The following is a 13,236-nucleotide window of genomic DNA, read 5'->3' on the forward strand; positions in this document are numbered from 1 at the left end:
TTTACTCTTGGACATGCTTGTCGATTTCTGATGGAAGGTGAGTCAATTCAAAGTCTTAGGTTCTGGTCCCAGACATATTCTACATATACATATATTACTGTAGGATTGCTGACAAAAGCACCATGGCTCCATTACTTGATTTTACCAACAGAGATACCTGAAGGCCCAGTAAAAGAACCAGGAAGCCAGTACTAGTAAGTGGCACTATGTTGCTAGTTTCACAACCTGAAACTACTGATGAATTCACATATTCTAATGCCCGGGGAAAAGGAGATCCACATTCTGTAGAAGCCTCTTACCTGTGTTAGGTGCTGGAATAAAATTCCAGATCGTTCGGTGAACTGAAACGAAGATCCTTTTTTTGACTTTCAGCTTGGGATCATCTCCACTCAGATCTGTCACAAACTACACTTGGTCCTCTTTCCAGGGGGTTGCTCACACACCTGCTGCCTCTGAATTAGCTGTTGAAAGGGAAGAAGTAGTTTGTGAATCACCCCAGTTCTGAAGCCCTTTTGCACTCAGAAACATATGCCAGCTTTAAATGCCAGCCCACTAAATGACTATTCAACAACTCTGATGTTTTTCTTTTCAGTATCTGTTCACTTTTGCTTTACATATTGATTTCTTTGCATGTAACCAAAAATTAAGACGAAATGCCTACTGTGCTATGGAAAAGGAGTCACATACTCAGAAACCCTTTTGCCTGTGTTACACTAAGTCATTACATCCAAATTACATGGAAGGCAAATTCTGCTAGATGTAAATCCCTCAACCGTTCCATCAGCTCCAGAATGCAAGTGTGAGTTTTGAAATCTGTTAGTATTAGGAACTCAGTAACAAATGATTTTATGTGCATTAGCAGCTGTTGCATACACTTCCACTCTTCTGTGCAAAAGCAAGATCCAAGCTTTAAATGTGCAAGTCCAAAACTTTAGCCCACTTACTAGTCTGTAAAAGAGGGCTGTGCTTACATCACAGTAAGAAGTAGAAAGACAATCTCGTCCTTTGTCCATTATTTCTATTACAAGATTGCAAGTTCAATTGAGCAGTTCTTCATCTCTTTGTCCCAAAGAGACATCACTCTCTCACAAAAATCCTCCTGATTTTTAACAAATTCTGAAGCTGAAGTTGTTATTACTTTTTGAGGCAAAAAAGTAATTCACTGCATATAGACCAGTGACAGTAGCTCTTTAGTACAGTTAAAGGCTTCATGGTGCTTAACTTCATTGTAAAATCTTCACTAGGAAACACTCTGCAGCACTTTTTGGAAAAATGACTGCCCGTTGTTCATGTTCATTCATGCTATTACTCTATGGCAAGCAAATCTGGACTTCCAGAAAGTCCAAAGGGACTTCCCTCAGGCTGTACACTGGCATCCTGCCAAACTGTTTTACATCAAGCTTCAACTTCTTCAGTCAGCTGAATATAGAATCATAGAATCACCGAGGTTGCAAAAGACCTTCAAGATCATCAAGTCCAACCACCAACTGACCTACCGACTGGCATCACTAAACCATGTCCCTTAGTGCCACATCCACACATTTCTTTAATGCCTGCAGGGATGTGGACTCCACCACTTTCTTGGGCAGCCTGTTCCAGTGCTTGACCACCCTCCCCATGAAGAAATTCTTCCTAATGTCGAATCTAAACCTCCCCTGGCGCTACTCGAGACCATTAAGATAGGAAATTTTCAACTTTACTTAGTAAAGCAAGTAAGTTTGAAGCCTTCGGCCCAGTGAGGAAAATACTGGCCACACATTCTCAACATTTTCTAATTACTCAAAAAACAAATACAAGATTTTCTCCAACAGCTGGCACAACCTCATGAATTTTAGGACCTAATTTCACAGCCCTAGCTCCCGGGCCTGTGAGAGATCCATCAGTCCTTTCCATTCAAGACATATACCTCTCGCTGATCCAACTCATATTCCCTATCTGCATCAGACTGCTGTGAATGAATGTGAATAGATGTGATACAAACACTGATGTGTCAAGAAAATAAGTAGTTAAGATCAACGCAGCCCACTGCGGTGACCAAATACATCTGCTGCCACTGTGACACAAAAAAGGCACTTAAGACATCCCCAGAAAATGGCAGGGACAAGCAGCTGTAGGGGTGTCTGCTCCACTCCCAACCTGAATGCCAGCATAGCCAGGTAGCCAGCAGCTCCTGCAATTTACATGACGTGAAAGTCAGCTACAAGTTTTCTTAGGAGGGAGAGGAGAAGTATTTATTTCAGTGCTTGCAGAGCCAGCCAGCCACTACTGCCAAGTTTGGCATTTGCATTCTGTGTCTTGAAATCAGGTCTTGCCCATCCTCATAGCTCCTGCTGCCAAGAAGAAAAATGTCCATACAGCTAACTTTTGGCTGGGGACAGGTGGCCTAAAATCTTTCACATACCACCTCCAGTACATTTCCCATCTCTGACATGTCTCTGAGGCATGTGGGAAGACAAGGCAAGGCCCAGCTAAGCTGTGCTTGGTGCCCAGCAGACCACCTTGTATTTCTGTACAACTTCCCAAAATTGATGCTGTCTTACAGCCCATCCCATTCTCTTTCCTTCTCTCCAAAACCAGCAAGGACCACAAATTTTTGTAAGTTCCAAAGTATCAACAGCAGGCAAGCATTTAAAGCTGCCCTCAGACAACTTGATATGCTCTCTTCTTCTCAGTAACCATCTCAAAACTGTGAACCTGTTTCTTTAAGCAAATAAGCCAACAAATTTATCTGATTTTACCTAACATTTTTCCCAGTCCTCTGCCTTCCTTTAGAAGCTGCCTCTCTCTCTGCCCTTCCATTCAAACAAGCCACCTGTGAGAAATACTCCTCCTCTGCAGCTCCTACCAAGTATGCAATAGATTTCATATATCTCTACCTCACTGACCCTTCCTCTCTTTTCAAATCACAGATAAGAAGCAACATTCTCTTATCTTGCTAAGACCTGGGAACCCTGTTCACATCTATTCCAGTATTACCTAACTCTATAAAGCATCCTAAGCAGCTGTATGAAAGAAAACGTATAAATATTCTGCCAAACTCCAAGCAACAATTAGGACCATGTTTTTTCAGTGCATAGTGCTCCAAACCTTATTGTAAGCAAGCAGCTTTGTCAGAAGATTAAACATGATGGGGCAAGCACAGAAAATGGATATGTCAAAGCCATTTGCCTCTCCAAAAAACCCAACCCAGCCAGCCAAAAATAATGTGGGTTCTTCTAATTCACCTTACCAAAATGCCACTTTGGTTAGAAACATAAGATGAGAACATAGTTAATTTTGAATTATTTTCTGAATTATTTTTTTCCAAAAAAGTCTAGCATCTTTGCTTAAGCTTAACTTAACGAATTGCATACTATTTCTGAGAGCTGCTGGGCAGCTGCTACACTCCATCTGAGAGGTGACATTACATAAGGTGGGATACACAATCCTTATTCCCATAAAGCACTTTAATATACATAATTAGACCCACTGATATCAGTATGAAAACATATATGGTACAAAATAGTGCAGGAGAGCATTTGCCCTTCTGCAATAAAATGACACAACAAATATATCCAGCCTAAGCAAAGTAGAATACACTTACAAAGAAGCCTGAACAATAGCTACTAAAATAACCACACAGATCACATGTTCTTAGTTTCAAGGAAAAACTTGATTAATATCCAATAACTTTGGTAATTAGAATACTGTTTTTTTTATTATTATTATATTTTTTTTAAGATAGAAGAAATTAAGTTTAGTGAGACAGTTTAGTGGCAAAAGCTTTTCCTGCTTTAAAAAACTGAAATGCAGCAAAAATTATCAAGAAAATGCTTGGTTTTGACAAAATTTTTCTGTCAGCTCAGATGCACAGAAGAGAAGTCACAGCAGCTAGATGCTGGACCTCTGAATCAAGCAGAACAGAAATGTAACGTGTTTCTACCATGCCACCGTTAGCTCCTGGACTCCTCTGGTGTTTTGGGATTATTCATAATTTCTTTGAAAGATACAGTTTTCATTTCAAGATGTAAAAATATTTCATAAAGCAAATTTTTTTTCATTCTAGGCCAGCTTTAGTGTTAACTACAGGGATGGCCAATTACTACAATCCAGAAATGTAGTAAAGTTTATCTTTTCAGGTCATTAAAAGTAACTTCCTTGTAAAAGAACCTATAATACTTTCACAAGGTGATCAGGAATCTTACTTAATTCTTCACTACTATCATGAAAAATTACACAAAGGAGGAAGGCAAAGTGTCTACTAATGTTCCTTAAAAAGAGTCTGGAAAAATGTTCCAAAAGCTTGAGAGAATCGGATCTTCAGTAGCTTTATTTCACCTTTGCCTTTTTTTTTTTTTTCTTATGAAATCTGGCTCCTTTACTTTGAGGCATTTGATTGAAAGGTATTGTGTAAGTGACTCACGTTTGCACAGCTCAGAAACATTAGCACCAACAAAAGCCAAAACATACAATTTGGTATATTTGCTTGCTGACTAAACACTTTTTCTTATATCTTTCTCTGCTTGGAGGGTAAATTGTTAGTTTCAAAGCTGAGTGACTGCTTCAGTAAGTTTGTAGCAGACTATTGGTACAGTGCGATAATTAAGGGATCTTAGCTCTTGAACAATGCTGATAAAACAGAAATTCCTCTCCCTTTTTTCTGGATTACCTTTAGAACTGAAATCAGAGCACACTAAATGAATAATAATTTGCACCTTCTGTGAATGATAGAAGACTGAATCAAATTTTAACTAGACTCTATTTGTAAATCCCTCAGGATGACATAATTACTATTCAACACATACCTTAATTAGCCGTACACATCTATTTCATAGTATTTAACAGGTTTAAAACAGCTTTTATTGTCTGTTGAATGGATGTTCCCTTCTTATCAAAATGAAAATAATACTGAATTTCCTGAACTGTAAGAAATCTGCTTACAGAAGGCAAGAAATGACCTACAAATTTCTGTCAAATATATACATATTTTAAGCAATACTAGCTGATAACGCACCAATGTGGATTTTTGTTGCTGCTGGTTCTTCTTTCCTTTTGATGAAGAAGATCATAGTTATGCTGTCTGGTGAAAAATATTCTGCTCAAGCACTCAAACTTCTGCACAGGATTTGAGATGAATACAAGCCAAGTCAGGACACAATTTCTTTTTCTGGTTTGGATTACACTATGGCTGACATTACCTCTAGAAAGCACTATTGCTAGTGATCCTACAGCATTTCCGCTCCCTCGTGAATCAGAAACAGGCTAACATTTGGCAAGCTATACTTTCAGATGAATCCAAAGAATTAGCATTTGAGATCTTGATTCTCATTTTGTGTAAGATCAGGTACTTGCTCAGATGCAGGGGCTGTTATTAAAACCAATGGGCTCTGCAGAGAAGCCCTGCTTGGCTCAGATGCTACAGGCTGCCTTAGCAAAGGCTGTGTGCCCATGCCACGAGCTGAGGCTTGCCGCTCAATCGCAAGCACAACCTTCCCTAAAATGTTCTGCTGCTTAACTCTGCTGACAACAAAAGCAAACGACAACGACAATGATTATGTGCAGACACATACATATGTGGTATGTTTTCATTATTTTGTCAAACTGCCCCAAGTGAGATTAAAACGTTTACTTAAGTACTTACTTCATACTTCATGTCATTTGCTTTCTGTTCTCCTTAAAATTTTAAGCAAAAGACGGCTGGCACTTCATCACAACTCACTGTTCCTGGGCTAAATCGAAATGAAGATGCTCAATGTGCAGGGAAGCGATGGAAGCTGAGCCCAGGGGAGGGGAAGGCAGGACTGAAAGCACTCCATTCTCCTGACTGCCTTGGCTCCATTCTTGGGTTGAAGCTGGGACCAGAGGGAAGCCAGGACCTCCGCAGCCACAGCAATGAATTGCTGCCCCAACCCAAGACCCAAGAGCATAGGGAAAGGGAAAGACCCTGCAGGAAGATGCATGCAGCTCTGGGATACAAGAAGCCAAACAACCCAAGGAGAGGACTGACAGTCTGAAGGCTGTTTTAGGTACCACCAGCCCCAACTACTCAAAAGTCATCAGACCAGCACTTAAAGTCATAGGATTTGTCATAAAGAGTGATGTTTAGAAACAACCCCCACCCCAAAAAAAAAAAAAACATACACAAATACCTTCCAGTGCATTTTAGACCATTTTGTTTCAACTTTTTGTCACTTCTTGAGGGTGCCCCTATCTCAGACATTCAATTTTTTTCTCTGAAATTCATTGGAGGAAAAACTTACTTTTAGGGGAGGTTGAAATTCTCACACATTCATAGAATCTCAGAACAGGGCTTTACTAGACACATTACACATTGTAAGCTTCATGATAAAATTGCAAGCATAGTGTTGAGAAACTGTTCTGTTTCATCACAAACAGAATCAAGTAAAACAAAATAAACTTAGTCAAGAACACCTCTTATTTCATAGTTATGCTTCTTCCCATGTGTATGATGAAACTGTAAATGCCCCAATCATTAAAAATTACAAAGTTAAGCACTATTGTATCAATCAGACCCTGTATCTTTCTCAGAAGATTCAGAAGGAAAAAAAAAGTGTGGGGGGAGGTATTCGTGCTATGATGGTTTGTCCCTTATCAACACCTTTCTTTGCTCCTAAGAAAAGAGCATCAGCCTAGCCCTCTCTCTGGTCCCCAGTGTAGCAAAATTCCCAGCGAGAGACAGGTGACTGGGTCCCAAACCTTTCTGAAACCTGTTAGAGCCAACACCTGCAAACCCACTGTAAGAGCTGGAAACTTGCTGGAAGTCTGTGCAGGCTGGGAGCACCAGGCTTCTCTGCCCCTCCAGCAGATGCAGCGAACTGCAATCTCCTGTGCCAGCGCGGGGCCCTGCACAGCTCGCGGGCTCCTCCCGGACAGCACGCCACAGGCACCCCATTTTGAGGTGACGAAAGATGGGCCTCATGTTGCTGCGTTGCCATTCTGTATTCAAGTAATTACCCCGGAAAGCAGAAAAGCTATTTGTTCTCTCCCCAGTAAACTTGCTCTCCTAGGTTTTCCTAACGTTACAATGAAACTTCCCTGCCTGTCATTTCAGTTGCTTGTTTTATATTAGTAAAATTGCAAATCACAGAGAGCAAAAATGATGCCATATGTAATTGCTGCATAGCATCAGAGTGGTGCTGGCTACTCTCTAATTACATAGAGTACTGTTGATATGCATATCGACAATAAATCAGATTGATTACTTATATATCACGCTGGAAAGAGAAGTAGTTTGAGCTCAGTTGGCTACCCTGGAAAAAACTACAGGAGGACAAAGAAGGATTTACAATTCCTTTCCACTTAAATGACATCATCTGTGAGGAGGCATGCATTTTGATGGAGTACGTTATAGAAGAATATTGTAAGAGTAAAAAAAAGCATGATAGGAGATCCATGCAGGGAAACCATGCCATTTTTGAGCATCATAAAAAGGATGGTAGTGCTAGTTCACATGGATTACCCACCACTTCTGGTCCCTAACTGAATCCTACTGCTGTACAATACTCATGCTATATTATTTATTATTTACATTATATATTATTTGCATTGCAGTATCCCCAGCAAGGCCTCCAGGAAATCCTGTAGGAATATTTTCATGTTTGTCTGATTAGTTTTGCATCTGCATAAAAATATTTGCCTTGTTGCCTGAAACCTTGACTTCAGCGTGGAAATGTACAAAAAGCAGGAAGCAAATCTGATCATTCTGCTTTCCATCTCCACATTAATTGAATGTTTAAATAATTAACTTATAATAATTAAAGTTAATATTATGAAGAAAGCCCTAAAGTTACGTTCATTGTGTCAAATTCCTGAAAGCACTTTTAAGTATTACTGAAGCCCCAAGTAACTGAAAACTCATTGACCTGAGAGCACAGGCACCTGAATCATAGACAGCCATTTACCATTTTACTTAATTTCTTTGCAGAATATGTCACAATAAAAATCAACTATGATTATATCTATTGTGTATGGCTGTGATCTCACTATGTATGCAATAGCACATACACGTGAAACACATTCTGTGGTAACAGCTGGCAAAAAAAAAAAGGTATTGATGTCTCCAGAAGAATAAAAATTTGATAAAAACATCCAGTGTGCAGTGTTGGTTTTTCTAATCAAGAATTATTGTAAGTGGAGATATTGTCTCTACATATTGCGTGTTGGCATGACCACAGTTCATTCTTTTGCGAATAAGGTGGGATAGCCTTATACAAATCGCAAACATGGCACTTAATTTTATTAAAGAAAACAGCTGATGGAATAGCAGCTACAGCAAAATTAGGATGGTAAATAGGTTAATTTTACCAATTTTTCCCTTGGGCCTCTCTGGCAGTTAATAAAGATACTGTAGGGAAGCCATACACTTGGTGACTGTGTAGAAGAGTCAGTTGATCCAGCCAATTTCAACAGGGTTGAAGGAGGCACTACAATTCTGCAGAAGGAAAGGTGAATACAACTAAGTCAGCTAAGTAATTTGGCTTTACTATTTCCCTTGAGGAAACATGAAAGAAGGATTCCTAGACTTTGATTAATTTGGACCTGGAAAAACAAGATCATTGGACGGAGAAGTCAGTTAAACACAGAGGATGGAATTGAACAGATTAATTCTTACCAGCCATTTGACTGATATTACTCAATTTTCAAAAAATTGAAAAGCTGTAGGTGGAAGTTGCCATTCAGAAAAAGTGAATGGCATATCTGGAATCTGGTATATATATAAGAAAAAAAAATAATAATTTGGTCCTGAGTCCCAAAGTATAGCAGATTTGTGCCATGATTAGCTTACATTCATCCAAACCTTCTTCTGTGCTTTGTGCTCAGATTAGGTTGTGCACAGAACCTATTTTCTATTTATGCAACATCTGCTCTGCTTTGAGATTGTGAGCAAGAACGTTTCCAGGCTCCAGAGCATGATGAGATTACAGACTCGCAAGCTGAGCTGGATAAAACAAGAATGGGCCCACAAGATTTAGGTTCAACTGAGATTACTTAAGATTCCAAAAATGTCTTCATTTCTTTTCAACATAAGTGATTTTCCACATTTATACCTCCTTGCAGTTTCAAGAAGGAAGGGAAACAGAGTGCTTAATTAGTGAAAGTTCATCTAGTGCTGTTCTCTCACATGACCAGAGTGATAAATCTTGTGCACATCATGTGTAGTGCCATAATTAAACCTTCAGTCCTGATTATTCAAAATTCGAAGAATCATCTCTGCCTTGTCATCCAAATACTGTGAAGCTCCCTTGTCACTGGGATGAAGAGGTGAGACCTGAGAGAAAGAGGACATCCAAGCACACACGATGCCAGTATGGAAAACTACCACCCTGCAGGGAAGGTTTCAGAGATGGAGGGGAAAGAAGTTGCATTGCTACAGAACTGGGGCGGGGGGGGCAGTGAGGAGGTAGGGACGGCTGGGAAGGTCCCCCCCGGAGGTCACCAGTTTGGTGGGGGATGAAGGGAGGCTCTTTTTTCCCAAAGAGCAGTGAGTAACATTTGTAGTAACATCTGCAGTAAAATTAACACCAGTTCCTGTGAAAATCATCTACATAGGCTGCAAGACCATGGTTTGGTTTGCAGCAGCAACAGCCACTATGTATGGGAGATGTTTTTTGGTGTTTTTTCTTTTCATAGCAACAGGCAGAAGATGGCCGAGATGACAACCTCAGGGCTGACCGACAAGACCACAAAGCTCCTATCTTCCTTCTGGACTTGGCTTCACTATCCACTACTCACGCTCACTAGCAAAGTGAACATGAACTAAGGAGATGCCGCTGGTACTGGAACGGACAGTTCATCAGCCCCCATCAACTCTCTGGGAGCCCAACAAGCTCACAAAAAAAGCCCAGATCAAATTCACAAGCTGGCCAGAAAGGTAGTGGTTTACCAGCTTGATTATCCAAATACTTTCTGCTGGATTCAATGGAATAATAGTTCACTGATAGCCTATAAATAAATAAATAAATAAATAAATTCCTTTTTACTTGGCCATGACTGAGGTTTTTTTCCCTTCCTTGGAGGAGACTGTGAGACAAGGAATGCCATTCAGCTAACAGGGACTGGCTGCAGCAAAAGCAGCCAGGATTTCTCCCTCTCTCTATTCTTCCCCTCCCCAACACAATAGACCTGAAAACAAAAGACAGATTATTAGGTTTAAGTGTGTAGCCTATTCTCTACATACCCCTTCCCCCCTACTCCCACCCCTTCTTCGGCACATCTGGTAACCATGTGTGGCAAGTGCTAATGAAGACTTTCCTGAGCGAGCTACAATTAGTTCCGACTGCTGTTTGCCTCTCTCGGCTGTACTGAGGATAAAACAAAACAAAACAAAACAGAATCTTCCCTTCACTGTTACTGAAACCTCCTCCTGCCCCTGGGATTCCCCCTCATCATCATGCTGCTGAAATTAAAACAAAAAAGTGTAAGCAAAAACTTTAAGGCTCTCTTACGCCTGATTTTTTTTTTAAATCAGTATTTTATTCATTTTGATTGAACATGACAGGCAGGCAACAGTGTTTCTATGATCCTGTCTACAATAGAGAATTGTTAAACAGATGTCCATTATTTTTCCTTCTAGCCTGGCAATATTATACACATTGCAGTTTTATCTGCTTGAGCAGATCAAATTTGTGTGTGTGTGCGTGCGTGTGTGCTGCCATTTGGAGTGATTAGAATAAGCCGCACAGAGGCAAGACGTATTGTGTACAATTAAGCCCATCTCTAGACCGCACATTTTTGTTTACTCTTGGTCTCTTCTCCTCTCCCCAGTCAAGCTACTAATAGAGCTGTTTCAAGTTTCAACAAGGACCATATTAACTGCTGGTCTCCACATGAAACAGAATGCTAAACCCCAGCCGCTCCCGAAGATCTGAGCACAAGCCTCCCAGTCCTGTTTTACATTTCTCTGTGAAATCACTGTGGCCTTCACCTTCCAAACTCCTAATGATTCCCCCTAGTAGACAGTCTCGGCGTAACGTACTATTTCACAGTATGAGACTTTACATATTCTTTGCCATTTCTCCCAGCTATGTCATGCAACATGATTGCCACTGACCACCCCCTACTTGAAAGTATGTTCCCACTAAACAAACAATCTGGATAATTACTGTAGAAGTGATGATATCTGCATACATCATATTTCAATTATACCTTATTCACATAAAAAATGGGTATGACCCTCCTACGCCTTTTGAACACTGCTGCATATTGAAATGCAAAAAACTAAGTTCCAAAAGCAGAACAAAAGCAAAACTGATTCTCTAAAGGAGTTATTCTCTTAAAATATACACGTATCTACTTGCCAAATGATTTCTCAGAGAAGATGATAGGCTGGAGTAATGCAGGGAGGGAGGAACAAAAGGGGTTTTAATCATGGTTCGGATTAAAGAGTTGTATAACAATTGCTCTCCCTCCAGGCATATATACTGTACACGCTCACTGTAAATGATCAGCATTTAAAGAAACAAAGTGCACCAGGAAGCATTTAACATAAAGACAGCTGCATATACATTAACACTTTATTAATCAAAAGACACTGTGCATCTTTCTCAATTTCTGTATGAGAAAACAGCACATGTACACACACAGCCAAAGCCAGGCAGGAATGTGACTTTTCCCTTATCCCACTTTTTAAGTACATAACCCACCCCTCCACCCTACCCCCCCCCCCCAAAAAAAAAAAATAAAGAAAGAATAAAAGCACGAGGCTCTTTCCCATTTTACTTCCTCTTAATCTGATGGCCTTTTTCCAGACAAAAATATTGTTTCATCTCCATACAGTCTTGTTTTCATCCACACCAAGCAGGGAGTAGAGCAAAGCTGTTGCACTCCTAACAATATTTTTTTATAAAACATAAATTTTGCACTTTGAAAAAAGGCTAATTTTACTGGTAATGAATACCAGTAATAACTTAGAGTCACTGCAGTCTACACTTTAAGGAGGAGCTGGTGCTAATGCGTGAATAATTATTGACACAATTAAGTGCCCAACACCAGGCCTGTTAAACTGCTTCTGGCATGTGAGGGCTCCTTAATGGTCCCACAGTATTGTACCGATGCCCTAACAGGTTTTAAAGCGCAGAGAGCTCCCCTTCACTACTGCAAGGGATATTTGGACCTAAAATCAGTTCAGCGCTAGATAACATTGAATTGCTGGGGACTTACATCCTATGTGGGGCTTCGCCCTGTTGCTGAGCTGAATAATTAGCTATTTACAGATTCAGTAAACAGTAAGCTCACCCTTTGACCTGCCTTGGTATAGACTGTCTGGTTCGTAACCCTGTGAGGGACTTCCGCCTGCCTAATGGGCTCTTTGTGAACTGGTGCTGCTGCTGTAAATCAGGCGTCTCCCTCACCATCGGCAGCTCTGAGCGCGGGATGGACCCCAGCCCCGTGCCGCGAACCCAGCCCTGAACTTAACGTCCTGGGGGGGCATGGTGGGACCGAGATCCAGCTCATCCACAAAAAAATGGAATTTGAAAGAGTGTGCTCGGTTCCGGACTGAACGGCAAGTTGCCGAATGGCATGTTTCCAAGCTGTTTCGTTGCGCTGTGAATCTAGCAGAGCCACCGCAAACGCACACGGTCACACACCACCACGAGCCCCCACTGCATGCACGCAGCCCCCTTTCACCGGGGCAAGAAGGCTTCTCTCTTTCTTTATTTCACATGGTGTGTGAACGTACAGATGTCCTAATTAAACACAAACAAAATCCTGGACCCCGCCGCACATTCCTGCCTTATCTCTGACAAGTTCAGCAGAATCACTGGAGATATTTGCAAGGCAACATTATCATTGTAAAAGCCGTAAAAAAGTCACCTCTCGTGAATAACTCTTTACTGTGTTTCACAAGAAGGGCATTCACATCCTCTGAACGGACGGGGCTGTCTCTTTAAATTGAAACGCTGTGCCAAGACGCCTCATCAGTTAGCTTGAGAAACACATGCACACACGCAAAAATTGACCTTTTTTCTGTCATTCTGAACTCCCACTGACCTTCCCCAAGTGATTCCAGCATATGCGTAGGTCAATTAGATAGATGGACAGATAGACAGATGGGCAAACAGACAGACCGATCATAATATTTTATGTTAAAATCTGCACAGCCCAAGTACTGAATCTACAGTGTTATCACCAAAGGAGTCCCCAGTCCAGGGTTAATAACAGCGCATTAAAACTTGCAACTCACTGGTCATATGCTGGCTGTAAGGCAGCTATCATGCCTGAGAGATGCCGCCTGCA

General features: G+C 40.9%; 1 protein-coding gene across 4 annotated transcripts in view; it reads right to left on the reverse strand.

Annotated features, from left to right (window-relative positions):
* Positions 1 to 13,236, reverse strand: part of SOX5 (SRY-box transcription factor 5) — a 641,693-nt gene that overhangs the window by 337,124 nt on the left and 291,333 nt on the right. For all 4 annotated transcript variants that reach the window (XM_050715320.1, XM_050715327.1, XM_050715319.1 and 1 more), the window contains one exon: positions 300 to 461. The gene's annotated coding sequence lies outside the window, so the exon portion shown is untranslated. The remainder of the gene's footprint in view (positions 1 to 299; positions 462 to 13,236) is intronic.

This window comes from Cygnus atratus, chromosome 1 (assembly GCF_013377495.2).
Source record: "Cygnus atratus isolate AKBS03 ecotype Queensland, Australia chromosome 1, CAtr_DNAZoo_HiC_assembly, whole genome shotgun sequence".
Classification (NCBI taxonomy): Eukaryota; Metazoa; Chordata; class Aves; order Anseriformes; family Anatidae; genus Cygnus; species Cygnus atratus.